Source organism: Neoarius graeffei, chromosome 8 (assembly GCF_027579695.1).
Source record: "Neoarius graeffei isolate fNeoGra1 chromosome 8, fNeoGra1.pri, whole genome shotgun sequence".
Taxonomy (NCBI): domain Eukaryota; kingdom Metazoa; phylum Chordata; class Actinopteri; order Siluriformes; family Ariidae; genus Neoarius; species Neoarius graeffei.
In genome coordinates, this window is record NC_083576.1 from 17,792,193 (window position 1) to 17,813,522 (window position 21,330).

Genomic DNA, 21,330 nt, shown 5'->3' on the forward strand with positions numbered 1-21,330 from the left:
ACATATGTTGTTCAAATATCAGCCTGTGTTCATGGAAGGCTATTGTTCAATTTCAAGTTAAAGTTCTATCGTTGTTTTGTGTATAAGCCTATAGATCGACTCTTCATAGAAACTGCAGCACGCAAGCATTTTTTTTTTTTTTTTGGGGGGGGGGGGATTACACCGCTAGTGCGTACCTTACAGTTCAACCCTGCAGGCGCCCCTGACTGGCCAAATGTTACTCCGATACAAGTGAAAGTTGAACAGCCATTTTTTTTTAACTTAAGTTAAAGTACTGAAGTACTTGCTTTTAAAAATACTTAAGTATTAAAAGTGTCAGGAACCAAACAGGAGAGGAGATCAAATGCGCTCAAACCACAGTTTATTAATAACAGGGGAAAAGGAAGTTGGGAGAATGTGTGTGGGTGAAGTCCAGTGATAGGAGAACGGAGAGGCAGGGATGGCTGGTGTTGACGTCTGAGGTCTCCCATCCAAGTACTAACCAGGCCCGCCCCTACTTAGTTTCTGAGATCTGACAGGATCAGGCATTGTCAGAGAGGTGTGGGTGTAGGCTGACAGTACTTGGGTTTCAGGCAGTCTCCCAGCAAGCAGACCCTCAGCAGGCAGGAGTTAGAGAGCAGGACCAGGCAGATGGAGAGGCAGGCAAGCAGCAGGGCTGAGCGAGCTGGAGATCAGGCGAAGGTACAGGAGAGGCAAGCAAGAGGCAGAGTCGACAGAACGGAAGGCAGATCAGGTTACCAGGGCTGGAGAGCAGACAGAGTCAGACGGAACAGGATATTTTCAGGAGTCAGAGTAGTAGGAACACAGAGCAGGTTATCAGGCTGAGAGTTGCAGACGATCTGACACAGAAGCTTGGGAGGACTGCAGCTTAAATACACACGGGGGAAAGCAGGTGATCGGCAACAGCCAATGACAGTCACTGAAAGATAATAAGAGGAAGTGAGTGTGGGCGTGGCCGGTAATGCTGAGTGGAGATGTTACCTGAAGAGAGAAGCCCACAGGTAGGACCATGACAGAACCCCCCCCCTCAAGGGACGGCTCCAGAAGTCCCTAGCCACAGATCCACCAAGACGGGCGGGAGGAGGGGGAATACCGGTGGAGGGTTAGAACTCCTCTGACCGGTCAGAGTCCAAGGCCTCAGGATCTGGTTCAGGATCGGACTCAGGGACAGTAGCGGTGGGCACATCGTCATTCCGACAAGGCCCCTTTTGTCGACCCCTCCAGTTGGCCGGCTGGTCCGGATGCAGGCGATGAAAGGTGCTGATGAGGGTACAGTCTAAGATTCTCCCAGCAGGGACCCACATCCTCTCCTCAGGACCATAGCCCTCCCAGTCCACCAGGTATTGGAGACCCCTGCCCCTGCGTCGTGACTTCAGCAGTTGCCGGACGGAGTAGACCGGGCCACCATCGATGAGACGAGGAGGAGGAGGAGAAGGTGCAGCTGGGACCAGTGGGCTCTCATGCACTGGCTTGATCTTAGAGACGTGGAAGGTGAGGTGCACTCTCATAGATTTGGGCAGTTGGAGCCAGACAGCAGACTGGCTGATGATCCTCTGGATAGGGAATGGTCCGACGAACCAAGGTGCTAGCTTACGAGACTCCACCTGGAGGGGCAGGTCCTTGGCAGATAGCCACACCTTCTGGCCCACCCGGTAGGTGGGCGCAGGCGTCCTCCGCCGGTTGGCACCAGCAGAGTAGCTGGTGACTGACTTGAGGAGTGCAGCATGGGCTTGAGACCAGGTGCAGCGGCATCGGTGTGGATAGGTGAGGGCAGCCGGGCAGGTGACCTCTCCCTCCTGGCTGGGGAACAGGGGTGGTTGGTAGCCATACACACAGTGGAATGGGGACAGCCCAGTGGCTGAGCTGGTGAGGGAGTTGTGAGAGTATTCCACCCACAGCAGGTGCTCGCACCAGGCCCTAGGGTTGCGTGATGCCATGCACCGAAGTGCCTTCTCCAACTCCTGGTTAGTCTGTTCTGACTGGCCGTTGGACTGGGGTCAGAATCCGGAGGTGAGGCTGGCGGTGGCCCCGAGTAGGTGACAGAACTCCTTCCAAAAAGAGGAGGCAAATTGTGGCCCCCGGTCCGAAACGATGTCCTTGGGCAGCCCATGGATGCAGAAGACATGTTGCAAGACGATCTGGGCAGTCTCCTTGGCTGATGGTAGTTTAGGGAGGGGAACAAAGTGTGCCATCTTGCTAAAGTGGTCCATGATGGTGAGTATGACCGTCATCCCGTTAGAAGGGGGTAGACCCGTAACAAAATCCAGGGAAATGTGGGACCAGGGTCGCATTGGCACGGGCAGAGGCTGGAGCAAACCGGCAGGAGGCCGGCTGGAGGACTTATTTTGATTACAGGTAGGGCAGGCTCGGACGAAGTCTCACACATCCCTGCTCATAGTAGGCCACCAGAACCATTGGGCGAGCAGGTGGTAGGTGCGAGTGGAACCAGGGTGGCAGGCTAGACGGGAGTCGTGTCCCCATTGTATAACCTGGGATCGCAGGTCTTCAGGAACGAAGAGGCAACTTGAAGGGCATATACTGGGGCTGGGTTGGTCACGGAGGGCTTCCCGCACTCGTTCTTCGATGTCCCAGGTCAGAGCAGCAATGATACAGGGGTCAGATAGGATGGGAGCCGGGTCCTTGGAGGGGGCATCATCCTTCTGGAACTGGCGGGAGAGTGCGTCAGGCTTGGTGTCGCGAGATCCGGGCCGGTATGAAAGGGTGAAATTGAATTGGGTGAAAAAGAGAGCCCAGCGGGCCTGTCTGAGGTTGAGTCGTTTGGCGGTGCGGATGTATTCTAGATTCTTATGGTCTGTCCAGACCAGGAATGGGACTACGCATCCCTCCAGCCAGTGACGCCATTCCTCCAGGGCGAGCTTGACCGCCAGCAGTTCCCGATTGCCTACGTTGTAATTGCGTTCGGCTGGCGATAGCCGGCGGGAGAAGAACGCACAGGGATGGAGCTTGTTGTCATCCGCAGACCTCTGTGAGAGCACTGCCCCGACTCCCACGTCCGAGGCATCCACCTCAATGATGAATTGCCCCTCCTCATCAGGCAGCCGGAGGACGGGAGCAGTGGTGAACCGAGCCTTGAGGGTGGCAAAGGCTTCGTTGGCGGCTGGAGTCCAGGTGAAGGGCTGTTTGGTGCTGGTCAAGGTGGTGAGGGGTGATGCAATGGTGCTGTAATTACGAATGAACTTCCTGTAGAAATTTGCAAAGCCCAGGAACTGCTGAAGCTGCTTCCTGCTCTCTGGTACTGGCCATGAAGTAACTGCAGAGACTTTGGCAGGGTCCAGCTGGATGCTCCCTTCTGCCACGATGTACCCCAGGAACCCCACAGACTTGGCATGAAACTCACACTTCTCTGCCTTGATGAAGAGAGAGTTTTCCAGGAGGCGACGGAGCACTTGCTGGACATGCTGGGTGTGTTCGGACAGGGTTTTAGAGATCAGGATGTTGTCGAGGTAAACGAACATGAACTTGTTCAACATATCTCGCAGGACATCATTCACCAGAGCCTGGAATACTGCTGGCGCGTTGGTAAGGCCAAACGGCATCATCCAGTATTCATAGTGACCGGTGGGGGTGTTGAACACGGTCTTCCACTCATCTCCCTCCCTTATCTGAACCAGGTGGTAGGCATTCCGGGGATTGAGTTTGGTGAAGACCGTGGCTCCCTGGAGCAGCTCGAAGGCGGAGGTAAGCAGTGGGAGAGGGTATCGGTTCTTGACGGTGATGTCGTTGAGACCCCTGTAATCGATGCAGGGGCACAGGGATCCATCCTTCTTTTCCACAAAGAAGAACCCAACACCGGCGGGAGAAGAGGATGGACGGATAAGGCCGTCAGCCAGAGAGTCACTGATGTAGGCCTCCATCGCCTTCCTTTCTGGGGCGGACAGAGAGTAGAGACGACCCTTGGGTGGTGCAGTGCCTGGGAGGAGATCAATGGCGCAGTCGTAGGGCCGGTGAGGAGGCAAGGAAGTGGCCTTGGTTTTACTGAATACCTCCCAAAGGCTGTGATAACACACTGGGACATTAGTGAGGTCAGAAGCAGAGCTGGCAGGTGGAGTATGGGTGTTTAGGATAGCGGCTCATAAGCAGGTCCAGTGGCAATCCTTGCCCCATTCTCTTATCTCTCCAGTGGCCCAGTCGAGGTGAGGACTGTGCTGGCGGAGCCATGGATAGCCCAGGATGAGGGGTTGGCCGGGGGAACAGAGCAGGTGAAATTGGATGGTTTTGTGGTGGTTGCCTGACAGAGTCATCGGAACAGGGGCAGTGAGGCAGGTGATGGTGCCAAGGGGGTGGCCATCCAGTGCCCTGGCTGGCACGGGAGAGGATAAGAGATGGCTCTGCAGACCCAACTGGTGTGCAAGCTCGGTGTCCATGATGTTAGCCTTGGCACCAGAGTCAATCAGGGCGGCCAGGGTGTGGGTGGAATCCAACAGACAAGAGAACGGAGAGGCAGGGATGGCTGGTGGTGACGTCTGAGGTCTCCCATCCAAGTACTGACCAGGCCCGACCCTGCTTAGCTTCTGAGATCTGACAGGATCAGGCGTTGTCAGAGAGGTGTGGGTGTAGGCTGACAGTACTTGGGTTTCTCCCAGCAAGCAGACCCTCAGCAGGCAGGAGTTAGAGACCAGGACCAGGCAGATGGAGAGGCAGGCAAGCAGCAGGGCTGAGCGAGCTGGAGATCAGGCGAAGGTACAGGAGAGGCAGGCAAGAGGCAGAGTCGACAGAACAGAAGGCAGATCAGGTTACCGGGGCTGGAGAGCAAACAGAGTCAGACAGAACAGGATATTTTCAGGAGTCAGAGTAGTAGGAACACAGAGCAGGTTATCAGGCTGAGAGTTGCAGACGATCTGACACAGAAGCTTGGGAGGACTGCAGCTTAAATACACACAGGGGGAAAGCAGGTGATTGGCAACAGCCAATGACAGTCACTGAAAGATAATAAGAGGAAGTGAGTGCAGGCGTGGCCGGTAATGCTGAGTGGAGATGTTACCTGAAGAGAGAAGCCCACAGGTAGGACCATGACATAAAAGTATATTTTCTGTTCATGCATTGTTGTATTATTAACACAGTGCTTGCAAAACCTAATGCCTCTGAAGCAACCGAATGGATTTACTAACTTCTAAAACCTGTAGAATAAACGCCTGGTAGAATGTTACATAATGAACACAGCTGAACTGAAAAAGAGCCATTGCCTTTTTTTTTTTTAATTGTAATGCTCCTCCCCACCCCCACAAAGCAGCATGGTAGTGTTCTGACCCAGCTCTGGCAGTGTGTGCACACATGTATGTGTATGTTAATCAGGAAGACAGTGGAATAACTGTCAATGCAGCTTACTCAGAAAATAAAAATAACAATCCCAGGTCCACACATCTAGCTTAATAACTGCCCAACAGCAACACTGCTTTAAGTAAGACAACAAAAAAAAGACCATTATCTGACATCAAAACAAAAAATTCCAACAATTTGTTGCAACTGATTCGTAAAATACTATCCATCTGACAGGTCTCTTGTGTGTTTGTGTGTGTGTGCGTGCATGCATAAGCACATGTATTCATGCACATATGAATCTGCCTGTGGAATCATGGTGGTTTAATGTTAAGCTAGCTAGTCAGTGAAGCTCCACCTGACATGCAAGCAAACTCTTTTCAAACTCAAAATTATATTGGATAGCTAACGTTACTAGAAAAGAAAGATTTCTACATTTTATTTATTTGGTAAGCTCATGCTCAAACATATTTCTGAAAGCACTTCAGATAAGTTAACATTATTCATGTTCGCGTAACTCCATTTTTACATGCAAACTAACAGTGTCCGAGTTAACAAGCTATGTGTTATCGTTAGTTGTGGACAAGGCAATGGCAACTTGGCGGGAAAATCTATAGAAAGTCATTTGACTAACCAGACTGTATAACTATTGCAACATTATCGCTAGCTCTAAAGCACAGACAACTTCACTGCAAGCTTTCTCTTGGAATAAAACATTTACAGACCTCAATATGCTTCTGCAGGTTGGACGGTGAGTTTTTGTAGGCTGTGATGTAGTTCGTTTTAGTCAAACAAAACAAACATTTAAAACAAAATGAATCGTTATTCCTTTCAGAAAACTGAAATATGGGTTCTAGGTATAGCCATGAGTGCGTGCATTCCCCAGAAGTACCACCTCCTTCAATTCTGCCATTAACTGATAGTGTTAAATAATGCTGTTGAGAAATCACTGATCTTGATCTTATCCAGTCTATGGACATGACCTGACCCTAGTGATTATTGATAGGCTGTTTCAGTGTCACCTGTGAAAAAAACAATCATGTTAAAGTAAAGAAAAGAAAAAAAAACCATCCACTTTCAAAGCCACTTTATAGTAACGAGAAAAGAGGACATTGATAGAAATGTAGTGGAGTAAAAAGTACGATATTTGTCTTTCAAATGTAGTGAAGTTAAAGTCATAAGTTGCCAAAAAAAATACTTGAGTAAAGTACAGATACTCAAAAAGTGTACTTAAGTGCAGTACTCAAGTAAATGTACTTCGTTACTGTCCACCTCTGCTCACAACATGTTTTCTAACAAAGTACAGGTAAAAATAGGAACATTTCTTTGAACTATACCTTCATTTCTCTTCGCAGAACAGACAATCTTCAATGCCCACATCTTCCCAACCGAACGTTTTTATCTTATTTCTGTTTTGGCTTGTTTGTAAAAATGAATGAATGAATGAATGAATTAATTAATTAATTAATTAATTAAAAAGTGTAGAAACAAAGGCTAGGCTGACACTTGCACGATTCCGTGGCACGCATTGGCACGACTCGAGTCGTGCCAGTGCGCAGACTAGTCGTAAACTGGCGTGAAGTGTGCGTAAACCCGTCGTGACTGCGTGCCATGTCGGGACGAGAATTTTGAAATGTTCAAAATTTTGGTCACGACAAAATTTCGCGACCGGGTCGTGAACTATGCGCAAACTGTTCGTGATCTCGTCATGAACTCGTCGGGACGATGCGGGAGGATGAGTGCCAGTGCGTGGAAGTGCGCACCATGCCACGACTGTCACGAACTGCCACGAATAGTTCACGAACAGCTCACGTCGAGTTCACGAGTAGTTCACGACATGTTCACGAATTGGTGCGCGTCGCAGCGTGGCTGTGCCTTCCCACTGACACGGTCACGCATTGATGGCACGAGCAGTTCACGACTAGTTTACGCACTTCACGAACAGTTTGCGCATGGCACGAGCAGTTCACGACGAGTTCACGAGCAGTTCACGAGCAGTTCACGACTACCGCGCGACAGTGGCGCTCGCGTCGGTGCGGGGGTATATATAGGGCTTCCCGGACACTTCTCGCCATTCGCAATTTTTTTTCTTGCTTTTTTCTTTAATGTCTTTTATATTCTATTCCTTCATGACTTTTTTTGGGGGGGGGAGTTTCGTTTCTTTTATTTCAAAAATGGAACAACTGTGGATGCAGCTCATGAAGCTACTACCATTCTTTCTTGCCAAGGGACAGCACCAGCAGGGGACATGTAGTAATGTGACAGGTAGTCTCGCTGATCCTTCTGGGTATGATGGCCGGTTAGAGGCAGCAGCCCCTGCAGGTGTCGGTCAGTCCTCCATCCACCAGGGATCAGATCATGTGTGTCCGGATCTTCGCGGTCCACTTCTGAAATTGCGTGTGGGTATCTGATGAGGATGAGGTTGTGCATGACACAGGCGTGCCCAAGTCGGCACAACACTGTCCAAATTGCGCAAACTCGTCGTGCCAATGCGGGAAGTGCGTAAACTATGCGCAAACTATGCGTGAACTCATCGTGCCAGTTCGTGAATGTGGATGGGCACACATTCATGAACTCGTCGTGAACTATGCGTGAACTAGTCGTGAACAGTGCGGGAGCCTCCCAGTTCGTGCCCCAAAATGGCACGACTTGCCACGACAAAATCGTGGCCAAAAGTCGTGCAAGTGTCAGCCTAGGGAAACACTGCAGCAAGATGCTCAGGCTCCATTTTGACAAAGTCAAATGGTTGACAGATATTGTGCTTATTTTCACAAGAAAGTGTGATGTGGGGATCAGGATCACTTTATGGGGATCTCTTCATGTATATGTGCATGGTGTGTATACCATTACATCCAGAAATTAGAAGGGCAATCGGTAAAGTGTATACCTCTGCCAAGCCACATATTTGGATATGTGTGAAAATCTAATCAGTTGTTCCTTGGCCCATGGGCCACCTTTCCTCAAAATTTCATCAAAATCAGTTCAGTACTTTTTGAGTTACGTTGGGAACAGACAAAAAAAAAATCCTGTATCGGCACACATATCTGAATTTGCATCAAAATCTAATCAATTGTTCCTTGGCCCATGGCTCAATTTTCTTCAAAATTTCATCAAAGTCCATTCTGTACTTTTTGAGTTGCATTGGGAAAAGACAAACAAACAAACAGAGGCAAAAACATAACCTCCTCCAACAAAGCTGGTGGAGATAAAAACTAGAAGGTCGTATTGTAGTCAAGACCACCTTAACTGAGACCAAGTCATGACTGAGACCAGAGTGCATCAAGACCAAGACAAGACCAAGATTCTGAGGAGTTGAGATCAAGTCAAGACCAAGACCAACGCAGGACGAGTCTGAGTCCAGAGCCAGACCAGTGTGTGAAAAGGTGGGTGGGGAGGGGTAACAGCCATTACCAGTAACAAAAAATTCAAATTAGCAATGAGTCACATAATTGGCTGCATATGAGGCAGGAAATTTTACATCCAATCCCAGTAGCAATGTTAACAAATAAATCAGACAATGCACAGGCAATTTGTTGAAATCCCTGCAGTTGTGGTCTTGACTGGTCTTGACATAAAATCCTGACTCCTCTATGTCTGAGACTGAGACAACACAGAGTAATAATGCGATCCATTCTGGGATAAGACCAAGACTTCCAAAAAGTGGTCTTGAGACCAACACCCATGTCAAGTACTGCAATACTCCTGGAAGGGCACTCAGTAGAGTGCATACCTTCACCAAGCTACATATTTGGATTTGTGTCAAAATCTAATCATTTGTTCCTTAGCCCATAGCCCACCTTTCCTCAAAATTTTATCAAAATCTATTCACTACTTTTTGAGTTAGGTTGAGAACAGACAAAAAAAACAAAACAAAGGAAAAGTCATGCAGAGCATGATACTTGTGAAAATCACAGATCATTCAGTTCTGATTGATAAGTACCCAAAATCAATAGAGAGTTTACGGTTCCATGAAAGAATCTTTCCTGAAAATTTAAAGTTAATTGGAACAGTGGTTCAGGAGCTATTGTGTTAACAGCACTGTTTTACACTCATTGACCACTACAGATCAATCATGTTAACGGCGACAGAAAAAGAAAGAAAAAACAGGGAGCTTTGTTGCACAGGGCAAGGATATGGGCAGGTTATGCGCAGCAATCAAAACAAGTAATGGTTGTTCTGCAGCACAACTAGGACATCTCCAGAGTCCATTGCCATCACTTACCATCGTTCCTTCTGACAGTATGGTATTCACAAAATAGTACCCATCAAGTTGATTTTCGTGACCTTCAAACAAGGTCATAATTGGGTCAAGGTCAAATGTCCCACACTACAATGTTCCCCGAGTCCATTGGTACCACTCACTAGGCTGTACCCTTGTTTATTCTGGTAATTATGGTGTTCACAAAGTAGTACCTGTCAGCTTGATTTTCATGATATTTTAAGTTTTTTTGTGACATTCAAACTAGGTCATAATTGGGTCAAGGTCAAATGTCTCATATGGGTGCACAACTACAATGTTCCCCGAGTCCACTGGTACTACTCACTATGCTGTACCATTGTTCCTTTTGGTATTTATGGTGTTCACAAAGTAGTTCCCCTCAAAATGTGGCAGACAGACGGACAGATGGACGGACAGGCAGATAGACAGAATGATTATAATGGGAATTAGATTGAATATGACATGATTTTTTGTGATGTCATTATCAAGTTTGCTCAAGATTTTATTGTATCAATCAAAAGGGGGTTTAATGGAGAACCTAGGCACTTGAAATGTTGGCACTAAAAACTGGTACTGTGACCTTGACCTTTGACCCTAAATTTTGCATATGACCTTAGAATTAGGCCCAGAATGCTAATTCATGGTCAGAGTATCAATATCAAATCAATAAACACGTTTTTGAGTTCAAGGTCAAATTTGTCAAAAATCTTGCGAAATTTGACTTCATTTTTTGACCTCAAGATGATGTCACAGGTAAAACATCAATGGTGTACTCGTAAGAGATTCAACCATGCTTTCAAACGTCACCAGTCCCATCTCGATACAAATGCTCGTTCGGAAGTTATGGCCGATTAGGTATTTTTACAAGATTTAACGTTGAAATTAAAAACCTTCAAACCTTGAAACTAATGATGTCTTTGTGTGCCCCTAGTGAGTTGTCCTGTGCATTTTGGTGAAGGTTGGTCAAGAAATGACAATGCTAGAGCACCAACAAACAAACAAACAAACAAACAGACAAACAGACAGATCAACATAGTTGCAAAAATGTCCGATTTTCGCAAGTAACAAACAAATGAGGCAAAAACATAACCTCCTCCAACAAATTTGTTGGAGGGAAATGACAAATCACAAGAGATAAAAGTCATGGAGTGTGAAAAGTCCCTTCCACACAAGGATCTGGTCTTCTCAGGCAGTCTCCTGTCCCAGTACGTACAAGGTCTTTTTGAGGCGTATGGGTGCAGCATCAATCTCCATTTCAATAGCCCTCGGCCTCTCGCCTATCCAGTGCGAGGTTACAGTGGGGGGCTAGTCCTCTGGTAACTGCGAGAGTTTGACTTCCCTACTCACATCTGTATCGCAGCATGCCTTGCCAGATGGCAGTAGGTACCATTTTTATGATGGTCTTTGGTATGACCCGACAGCCAGTAGAACTCGCAATCTCCCGGTTAAAAGGCTGACACGCTAACCACGAGGCCAACTTGTGGTCCATGGAGTGTGAGCAGTACACTTTTTGAAAGTTTATTTTTAAGTTATTGTCCCCATAGGATTTAGTTTGCATTTGATCAAGTTTGAATGTCATAAAACCTTTTGTAAATAGTATTTTCAAAATCCCTATATATGACCAGCTTCAATGATCATTTCTATCTCATAAAAAAATAATACTTGACACTATGAATTTGTGTTATATTCCATAGATGTATATTTTAGCCACTTTCATGATAAGTGCATTTTCTTAGTACAGGAAAATGGGATCAGTTTCAAACTGTTTAATATTTAATGTCTTGTTAATTGTGTTCGATATCTTGTGCATAGCAATGTATTCACATCATGTTATTCCTCTTCGATACTGCACTGTTTCCATACACTGCACCTCTAGTGAGAAAGGCAGATAATTACCCAATCAAGCACAGAAGAGCTGCATGAGAAACATCTTCCGCAAGAACCATAAACACAAGCTACCTGACAGGAGTGAAAATGAGTGCTTGGACACTGATGATACAAAGTGCCTCTGCAGTAAGACAGATAAGGGGGAGTCCAGGATTGTGGTGCCTTTCTGCACTTTCCTTTGAAATATAATTATTAAGACACTTCAAAACTGCATTAATGTCTGAATCCATTTCACATCTCATGCTTGAAAAATCCCTTTTCCATTGGCTCATCAATTATAGGTTATCAAAAATGTGGATGCTTGAACATATCCACGAGGAGAACATATTTGAAATCTTCCACATGTCATAAATTCAACAGGCATTTGCATTGTCCAAATTTCCTGAAGATCACAAAAAGAAGAAAATTAAGTTCTCTCATTTTTTTTTTTTTTACTTTTTTTTTACTGATGTTCAATGATATTGTGCTATTGACTGATGAGGTCACTTAAAAACACAACCTTGTTACCCAAATTATAGATTGAAAGTAAATTATTCATTTATATAAGTGTGGGTGTTCGTTCACACACTTTTATGCTAACACTATACTCAACAAAATGCATGTTTTCTTTGATTTGGTGTTGACACCACCATCACCACCACCTACAACAACAACAACAGCAATAATAATAACAACAACATCCATCAATCCATCCATTATATGTCACCGCTTATCCTGTGCAGGGTCAAGGGCAAGCTGGAGCCTACCCCAGCTGACTATGGGTGAGAGACAGGGTACACCCTGGACAAGTCACCAGGTCATCTCAGGGCTGACACATAGAGACAGACAACTATTCACACTCATGTTCAGACCTACGGTCAATTTAGAGCCACCAAATAGCCTAAACTGCATGTCTCTGGGGGAAACCGGAGCACCCAGAGGAAACCCATGCAGGCACAGGGAGAACATGCAAACTCCATATAGAAAGGCCCCATTGGCCACTGGGCTTGAACCCAGAACCTTCTTGCTGTGAGGCAGCGGTGCTAACCACTACACCACCATGCCACCTGTAATAATAATAATAATAATAAGATTAATAATGTTTGAAATTTAGCTTGATGCTAAAATTGTTTGGGATTATTTTATTCATTTAATAATTACTTCTTACGAATTCATATATCATGCAGGCAGTGAATGAATTTGTGGAACCTGACCTGAAACTTTTAATTGCTCTTCAGAGGGACACTTTTATCACAACTTTCATCTCTCGCAGCGGGGAAGAGGTGCCAAACTGGACAAGCTCACACCAAATCCCTGGGAAAGAGGAAACAGTTCTCAGAAAAAAAAGAAAGAAAAAAATCAATTTATATTTTTCATGCTCCTTTTCATGTGCAGCGTCTTTGAGGATTTTGAGTGGCACAGAACATTCACTTGCAATCCAGAAGCAGATAGCAGTTGCTCTTCCTGACTTTCATGCCTACTCGAGTGTGTGTGTGTGTGTATATATATATATATATATATATTTTTTTTTTTTCCCCCCTAAAGTCAGTGATCCATGGACTCTCCTGCAAGGCAGCATCATAGCTATGAAACAAAGGCTTAATGTGTAGACACTGTCTGATCGGCTTGATCTGATTACCCATGCTGATTCTGCTAAACAGCATTCAAGCACATTGCTTCAATTTGAAATGGAGAGCTTTTCAAATCCCCTCACATTGCCTCTCACATCACAGCTGCTTTTATCTCATGACTAGTTAATTTACTTCTGTGAAAATATTATTCAAAGTTCTCTAAATGTCCCTAAATAGCCCAGTTAATGCGTGATCTTAAAAGCCAAATTGAATTCGTCCTTTTTTCCTTTTGGCTTTGTTTGCTTTGGCACACATGCAAACCTCTGAAACATGGTCGAAGAATATTAATAATAATTTCTATTATACTAATTCGTAATGAGCACCACACTATACCATGTACAGTACCATCCAGAAATTTGGATACACCTTCTCATTCAATGTCATTTTCTTTATTTGTATTAATGAAAAGACACTTCATGTCAAAGTATTGAGGGATGACATTTCTCTTTACTTATTTGAGTGGTTCTTGACATAATATGGATTACTACACTTGTGGAATAGGGCTATTTAGTGTATTTTTATTTACTATTCACTGTTTGATCTCAAATGCATTAAGGAGACAAGAAATCGCACAAATAAATTTTTGACAAGCTGTGTGTGTTAATTTAAAAGCATTCCAGGTGACTAGCTCATGAAGCTTGTTAAGATCATGTGTAAAGGGTAATCAAGGTAAATGCTGGCTACTTTGAAAAATCTAAAATATGAGACATATTTTATTCTTTAACAATGCTTTGTTTCGTACATAAGTCCATATATGTTCCATTTGTTATTCCATATTTTTGATGTCTTCAGTATTGTTCTACAATGTAGAAAATAGTCAAAAATACAGGGAAAAAACACCAGCAAAACCCTTTCCTTTCCTGCATATTCTCTGTTCATTCTCAAAAAAAAAGTATCTGCTTTGTCAAGCACAGTCAACCAATTATAAGTATCTATAAGTTCATGTATGTTGAAGAGGGTAGATAGCACTTTCCTCCAAGTGTGTTATGCTCATCCAGAACTCAGCACGAACAGCAGTTCATAAAGATGTGGTGGCTGGCTTCACATGCCTCATGTGTTATCCTTCAGCTTTCACTTTGTAGTTGATGTATGATGAGGGGATTTGACTGGTGGCTAGGAATTCGCTAGTGACCAGTTTGGGGAGAAAATGGGCAAAAAGAAGAAAGTAACATAGTAACCACAACCGCTAGTAGTAAGCATCATTTGTTTGTCTAGCTATATTGGAGATATGCTCGTGTTACTAATGGAAGCTAATAATGAATCAAATGCATCCAAAGTTATCCCTCCAAACTTGCTTGTTCCTGCATGACATTATACTTGTTGACAATCCTTTCATTATTGCTGGGCAATACTGAAATGAAATTTTCCCGAATTCAAATAATCCCAGAGATTTTGTGGTGTGTGTTCTGTTATTCTTCAAACTATACTATCAGTGTGAGTTTCACCAAGTCATTAATTTTTTACATATGACATTAGTAACTACACTGATTGACTGATCCTCAGGTGTGAATGAGTGTGTGAATGTGTGTTTTGTGTGCATGGTGTCATATGGACCGGTGTCTCGTCCAGGGATGAATCAATGAATGATAATAGGCAACAAGGCAGCAAGTTGCTGCACATCTCCAGGGTCAAAGTTTGATCCTGAATTTCTGTATGGAGTTTTGTATGTCCTCTCCTAGTATGTATGTATGTGTGTGTTACTCTGAGATGGACTGGTGTCCCATTGGATCTGTCTTCACAACCCAACATATACTGTGAATTAATGAGTGAGTGGATAATAATAATAATAATAATAATAATAATAATAAATTCTTATGCTTTGCCTCAAGTTTATTTTTATAGCGCTTTTAACAGCAGACATTGTCGCAAAGCAGCTTTACAGAAAATTAAAGACTTGAAACATGAGCTAATTTAATCCCTAATCTATCCCCAATGAGCAAGCCTGTGGTGATGGTGGCAAAGAAAAACTCCCTCAGATGACATGAGGAAGAAACCTCAAGAGGAACCAGACTCAAAAGGGAATCCATCCTCATTTGGGTGATAACAGAGAACATGATTATAAATAACTTGCTTCTATAACAGTGTCCTATATAGTCACAAAGTATAATTGTGAAACCAGGAAATTCATTATAGTTTGAACATGAAGTCTGTTTTGTTGAAGTTATAAACTGTTCAACGATGGATACTTGAGTGCAAAACTGTTCATGACAACTGCAGTCCTAGAGTTAGCAAGTCAACTGTAGTCCTTAGACATAAAAGCATTACTGTAAGTGTCCAGAGCATCTTCCAAGTACAACTTTCAACTGTCCATATGGGGCTCTCCTCTACAGGAGCAATGTGATGAGACTCCAGCCAGATGTAGGGCATCAGGATGGATCAGGCAGGTCGGAGGAGCAGAACAGGTCAGCATCTTGGTCTTTGTGTCGACATGTAACTCAGAGGAACAGAATGCAGGGGGACAGGTTGCTAGGTATGCCCAATGTCACCTAATGAGTAAGAACAGTATACATTTGCCTGATTTATTCTGTTCATGGTTTGACCCTTGCCTGTTTAATGAAAACATTCTATTATTATTATTATTAATACTATAAAAGATGGAACACATCATTGACTCCAGTCTTTATAAGAAGTCCCAGTAGTGTTGAGTGTTTATAGGTGTAATTGCATTGAGCAAGAAGGGGTCATTGGTTTCCGTGCTTTGGGATGAGATTACACATGATTAATTGCTAATCACAAATAGCAAGGGCTACTCATTTCATGGCTGAGAACAAACTAATCCATGTTTGTGACCATGTGTTTCAAGGGTGAGGGGTGGGGGGGTTGATAAGCCAGAGAGAGAGAGAGAGAGAACGAACATGTATGATTCTGAGGAAAGCATGTGAGCCATGAAGACTTTTGTGTGTGTTGAAGAGTAAGACAATGAGACATCATTGCTTTTCAGTGTATGTATGGCGATATATCTATACAGAGAAATAACTCAGTGACTTGGTGTGTCCTCACTTCTGATGCGGCCTTGGAAGTTTAGCTAATTGGAAGCAACAAACTTCCTCGTTCAGCATCCCTGCTTGCAAGCTCAGGCTCAATTCACACTCTGTGGTAAGCTCTCTGGGGGGGGAATGGGGTTTCTGCCAGATCTATAGACACTGTGCAATTGAAACCCCATTTACACAGCTGTGAATGAAAACTCCCAGCCTCTTGAACACAAAAGCAAGAAACACTTGAGCACTGCGCTCCAACAAATATCTCTTGATTTACATTACCGCTCTGCTTCATAGATTTTTAGGCCTTCCGGCACTCACTTTGTCTCAAACACATTGGAGATAATCATAGAGCAAAGGAAATGTCACTTGGCGTAGCAACGATGTCTTCTTGGCTTCGAAGCATGGCATTTTTCTATGACAATTTCAACTGAAATTCTCATTTATTTTATCACTCCATAAATCATGTTAAATGGTATGATTTGTCAGGCATCTTGGGTCCCCTTTTAAGCATCAAATGAATCTGTTGTGGCTATAAAACGTAACGTATCAGAAGCCATTTATGTCACATCTCCATTTGTGTCATGTTAATGATACCATTTATTCTGAATGTCAGCACATTTGACAAGGAGATAATCTCAGAGGACGCATCAAGACTCAAAAGTGAACGACAGCCTAGCGTTAAACGTAGGAGGAACTTCTCCACTGAGACGGCTCCACATGTTTTGTGGGTATTGATGATGCTGTAGCATCTGTTTATTCCCTGAGACCAGTCTCCTATGGCTGGTGTGTACATCATTCTGCAACTAACCTAAAATGCATGCTTTCATACATATTTAGCTGAAACTATCAGAGCATTGCTTTTGAGCTGACTGACATGGGAGCAATAAAGTCCCACAGTCAGCTCGTAAACTAAGCGAAGTTAGTCTCTGGTTTTAGATAAAATATTAAACAGGCACAGAAAATTGATGTATTTTCAACTATCAATGCTGCTGCTGCTATCCAGTTTAACGTCATGGTTCCACCTCTGGGTGGGTTAGACATTTCACGGCAGCCTTCCATTTTCCACAATTCTGCACGTCAGCTGCCAAAAGACCACACTTCTTGAGATCACTATTGACACCCTCTAACCAGGTTTTTCAGGGGCGACCCCTCGGTTTTCGCACACACACACATCAAGATCAACAAACCTGGAAATCCAAGCAGCACTGCAGCGAACATGTCCATACCACCTCAAGCGTCTTACAGTAATGGCTGTGTTGGTATCAGTGAGGTGGAGTTTTCCTAGCAGGGAGGAAGTTGGAATGTTGGCGTCTCCCTGCACACCACATACCCATCTAGGCATGGAGCACTCATTCCTTTCTATATGATACAGGTCAGCCTTCTTCATAAGCCAGCACTCACTGGCACAGAGCATTGTGCTTTGTACACAAGAGTTGTAAATGGAGCCCTGGGTCTTTAGGGAAACGCTTTTGCTTGTCAAGATGAATGCATACATACTCAGCAAATTATTTCAGAGACACCTTCCATAACTCTAAAAAAGGAGAGTTTGGGCAATACATGATAGATGAGCAGGAAGGTAGTAAGCTATCTGGCTCATAGCTAGTGAACCTGCTGCTTTTAGTTCATTCACTCGTTCGTTCACTGTCCATTAATGTCAGTTTCTACCAGCTGGAAGGTGTGACATTGCATGATAAGCTTTCACCCTCATTTTCCATGCTGTTCGGTCCCTTGTGTCATTTGCAGTGAGGTTGGTCACCTAGAGATAGTCTCCACCACCTCACTGCTTCTTCCTCTCATGGTCCCAACATTCAAAGTTGATATGCGGAATTTTTGATGTGGTCGTGGGATGTCGATCTGGCGGTGCCCACATCTGACACCCACCCTACTGTTGACGACACTCCCATCACTATGAGTCCAATACTCTTTAATACTATGTGAAACTATCATGACTAACAAATGAAGCAAAGTTTTATGGCTGGATGCCCTTCCTAACACCAACCTAGAATTCACAGCATCTAGGGAACTGGGTTCTGATGGTTGCCACCACAATGAGTGTGAAGGCCAGGAGCTGGACTTGGTTGTTAGAGGCTATATTTTGCACTAAGCCATTGGGGCATTTTATAGGCTGATAGGACAAGGCCTCAACAACCACCCCGGTGATAACAACCCTTAGAACCAAATTTTAGAACCCTTAAAACCTTAGTAGGAACATAAAATTGATTTAGCAAACTTTATCAAATAAGACATAGAGAGCTAACTTCCATCCATCCATTACCTGTAACTGGTTATCCTGTGTGCAGGCAAACTGGAGCCTATCCCAGCTGACTATGGGTGAGAGGCAGGGTACACCCGGGACAAGTGGCCAGATCATCGCAAAGCTGACACATAGAGACACACAACCATTCACACCTATGGTCAATTTAGAGCCACCAATTAGCCTAACTTGCATGTCTTTGGACTGTGGGGGAAACCAGAGCACCTGGAGGAAACCCACGTAGACACAGTGAGAACATGCAAACTCCACATAGAAAGACCCCTGTTGGCCACTGGACTCGAACCCAGAACCTTCTTGCTGTGAGGAGACAGTGCTAACCACTACACTACCATAACTAACTTCCTTGTTTGGAAAATATCCTGTACAGCACCCCTAGTATTTCACAGCACACAATAGCCACTGAGCATACTGACATGGACTCCGTCATGTGCAGAAAGTTCTAGATTTTTATGAATGTGTACAGTAGGTGGTTGACTCCCTACATTGAGGGATATTAGATTGCATAATTGACGAGATCTGACATGCTCTGCACTGTTAAAATGTATTAAGTGAGCTCTCCTGATATGGCTACATGGTTCTCTTGGGGAAGAATGAACAGTCAGCGCAGACTTTAATCCTCTGAATATGGTTTGAAATCAAATGAGCTTTGTTAAAGTGGAGCTTTGAAACTCAGTTAACTGTGCTGAAATGTTTTCCCCACCCACATGTTTTTTTTTTTATCAGTATTAATAATCATTATATGGTCTTCATTTACACAAAGGTGACTTTGTTTGTTTGTTTGTTTGTTTGTTTGTTTGTTTGTTTGTTTCATTTCAACCTGTTTCATCACTGTGAATGATTTCCACTTTGGCTAACATTTTCCTACATTACCCACAATGGTGTAGTCAAAGTCCCTCTCCTGCCAGAACCTGGTCTTTCCAGACAGTCTCCCATTCCAGTCTAAACAAGGCCCTCTTGCTTATACAGCTAGGGTTATAGTAGGGGGCTAGTCCTTTGGTAACAGAGAGAGTTTGACTCCCTACTCACATCCGTATAGATAGTTTTCACATGACGTCACAGAGTCGGGGATTCCCTGGTGGCGGCCATCTTGGAGGGCTAGCTTACCGTACGGGTCACTGAGCACACATTGTAGCATGCGAGTTACATTCATTTATATATTATTTACATTTATAGTTACATTACTACTATTTAAAGCTAGCAATGGTGCAAACTTGTTGTATTCACGGCTGTCGTAATAGGTCAGATGATGAAGTCAAGCGGAGCTTTTATGGAATTCCCACTGTACGGGAGCACAAAGGCAGCAAACAAACTCAGCAAACAAAGGAGAAATCTATGGCTTGCGAGAATCAACTGCAAGGATTATCAGCCTTCCAAACAAAGCAAAGTCTGCGCCGATCATTTTATAAGTGGTAAGTTGTTTAAATAAGCAATCAATTGTGTTTAAGTTTGTTTTTGGAAACCAAAACATCATGTGAACATTCTCTGGAGACTGCCTAACTGGAACCGCTGAGTGTACGTTTACATTGTAATGTACACTTAATATCACTCGTTTGTCACGTTTCTATATGAAACTTGTCACTTCACTCACGCAAGGGTCATTTTTGAAAAACATTTTAGGTCTATTCTGTATGATTTAATTTGTGTTTGGGATGCAAACAGTGCACCTTTTGGCGGATGCTGCCTGAATCGCGCAGATCCGTTTTTTTGTTTTTTTTTGGGGGGGGGGGGGGGGGGGGGGCGTTGGAGTGTCTGATTATAATTTCAAAGTAAATTCTGTATTAAAATTACTAAATAAGCAAATCTGTTACAGTCCATGAAACATAGGAAGTATAAGGATGAGAAAAAAAACAGTGGAAGCTGCGCACATTTGTGCAGCCTGAGTGGTGTGCAGGACTGCGCAAATGTGCGCAGCTTCCCGATTTAAACTGTTTTTTTTCTCATCCTTATACTTCCTGTTTCATGGACTGTAACGGATTTGCTTATTTAGTAATTTTAATACAGAATTTTCTTTGAAATTATAATCAGATACTCCAACACCCCCCCTAAAAAAAAAAAAAAAAAAAACCAGATCTGCGCGATTCAGGCAGCATCCGCCAAAAGGCGCGCTGTGAATATATGAAGTTGTATATATCAGACAGCCTTTAAAGTTTGAAGTCAGTTTCAGGCTTTGGAGCAGGCTTTGGCAGTTTCAGGCTTTGGCAGCCCTGCATAGTCACTTGAAAATGCATCTTTGTCCACTTTGTAGGGGTCAATTCCCCCAATCAAGGCCAGTTTGGCTGCATACCATTGTCGTGAGATGTCGTCTAATGTATCTATATACTTCTGTTTGCTTGATTTTGCCGACATTATCTTCATTTTAGAAAACTGACTATATAACTTCATAAATTCGTCCGAGATAATGTAGCCGGTAGTGGCAATTTGCTTATTTAGTAATTTTAATACAGAATTTTCTTTGAAATTATAATCAGATACTCCAACACCCCCCCTAAAAAAAAAAAAAAAAAAACCAGATCAAACCAGATCAAGGGGGCAAAGTTTTGTTTGCCCCCCAAGATGGCGGCTGGGGGGCGTTTCCCGGAATGCCGTGATGTCAGTGAAAACTATCTGCGTGCCTTGCCAGATGGTAGTAGGTACCATTTTTATGATGGTTTTTGATATAAGCCAGCCACGAGTAGAACTTGTGATCTCCCGGTCGAGGGGCAGACATACTAAATACTAGGCCAGCTCGTGTTTCAATTGTGTACACCTGCTTGCTAATAGTGGTGCCACTGCGAATTCATATCTACCAAAGGAGAGTGATGCAGCAGAGCTTTAATCCATTAGTTTGTCCCACTCATTCACCTTTTAATCTAAATATTCTTGTCTTAGCTTTATTTTCTTATGCTAAAACTTACACTCATGCTAGATCACTACTAGTGGTGGCTGGTGCTAAAAAAAAAATGGGGGGAGGAGGGGCAGTGTTATTGTAGTTTGAAATTTTCATTAGTTTTCATTATCGAGTCTTTCAATTTGTTTTTTTTCATTTCAGGTCTCATTTTAGGAGTGCATAAGTAGTTTTAGTTTGGTTTTTATTATCCCCTG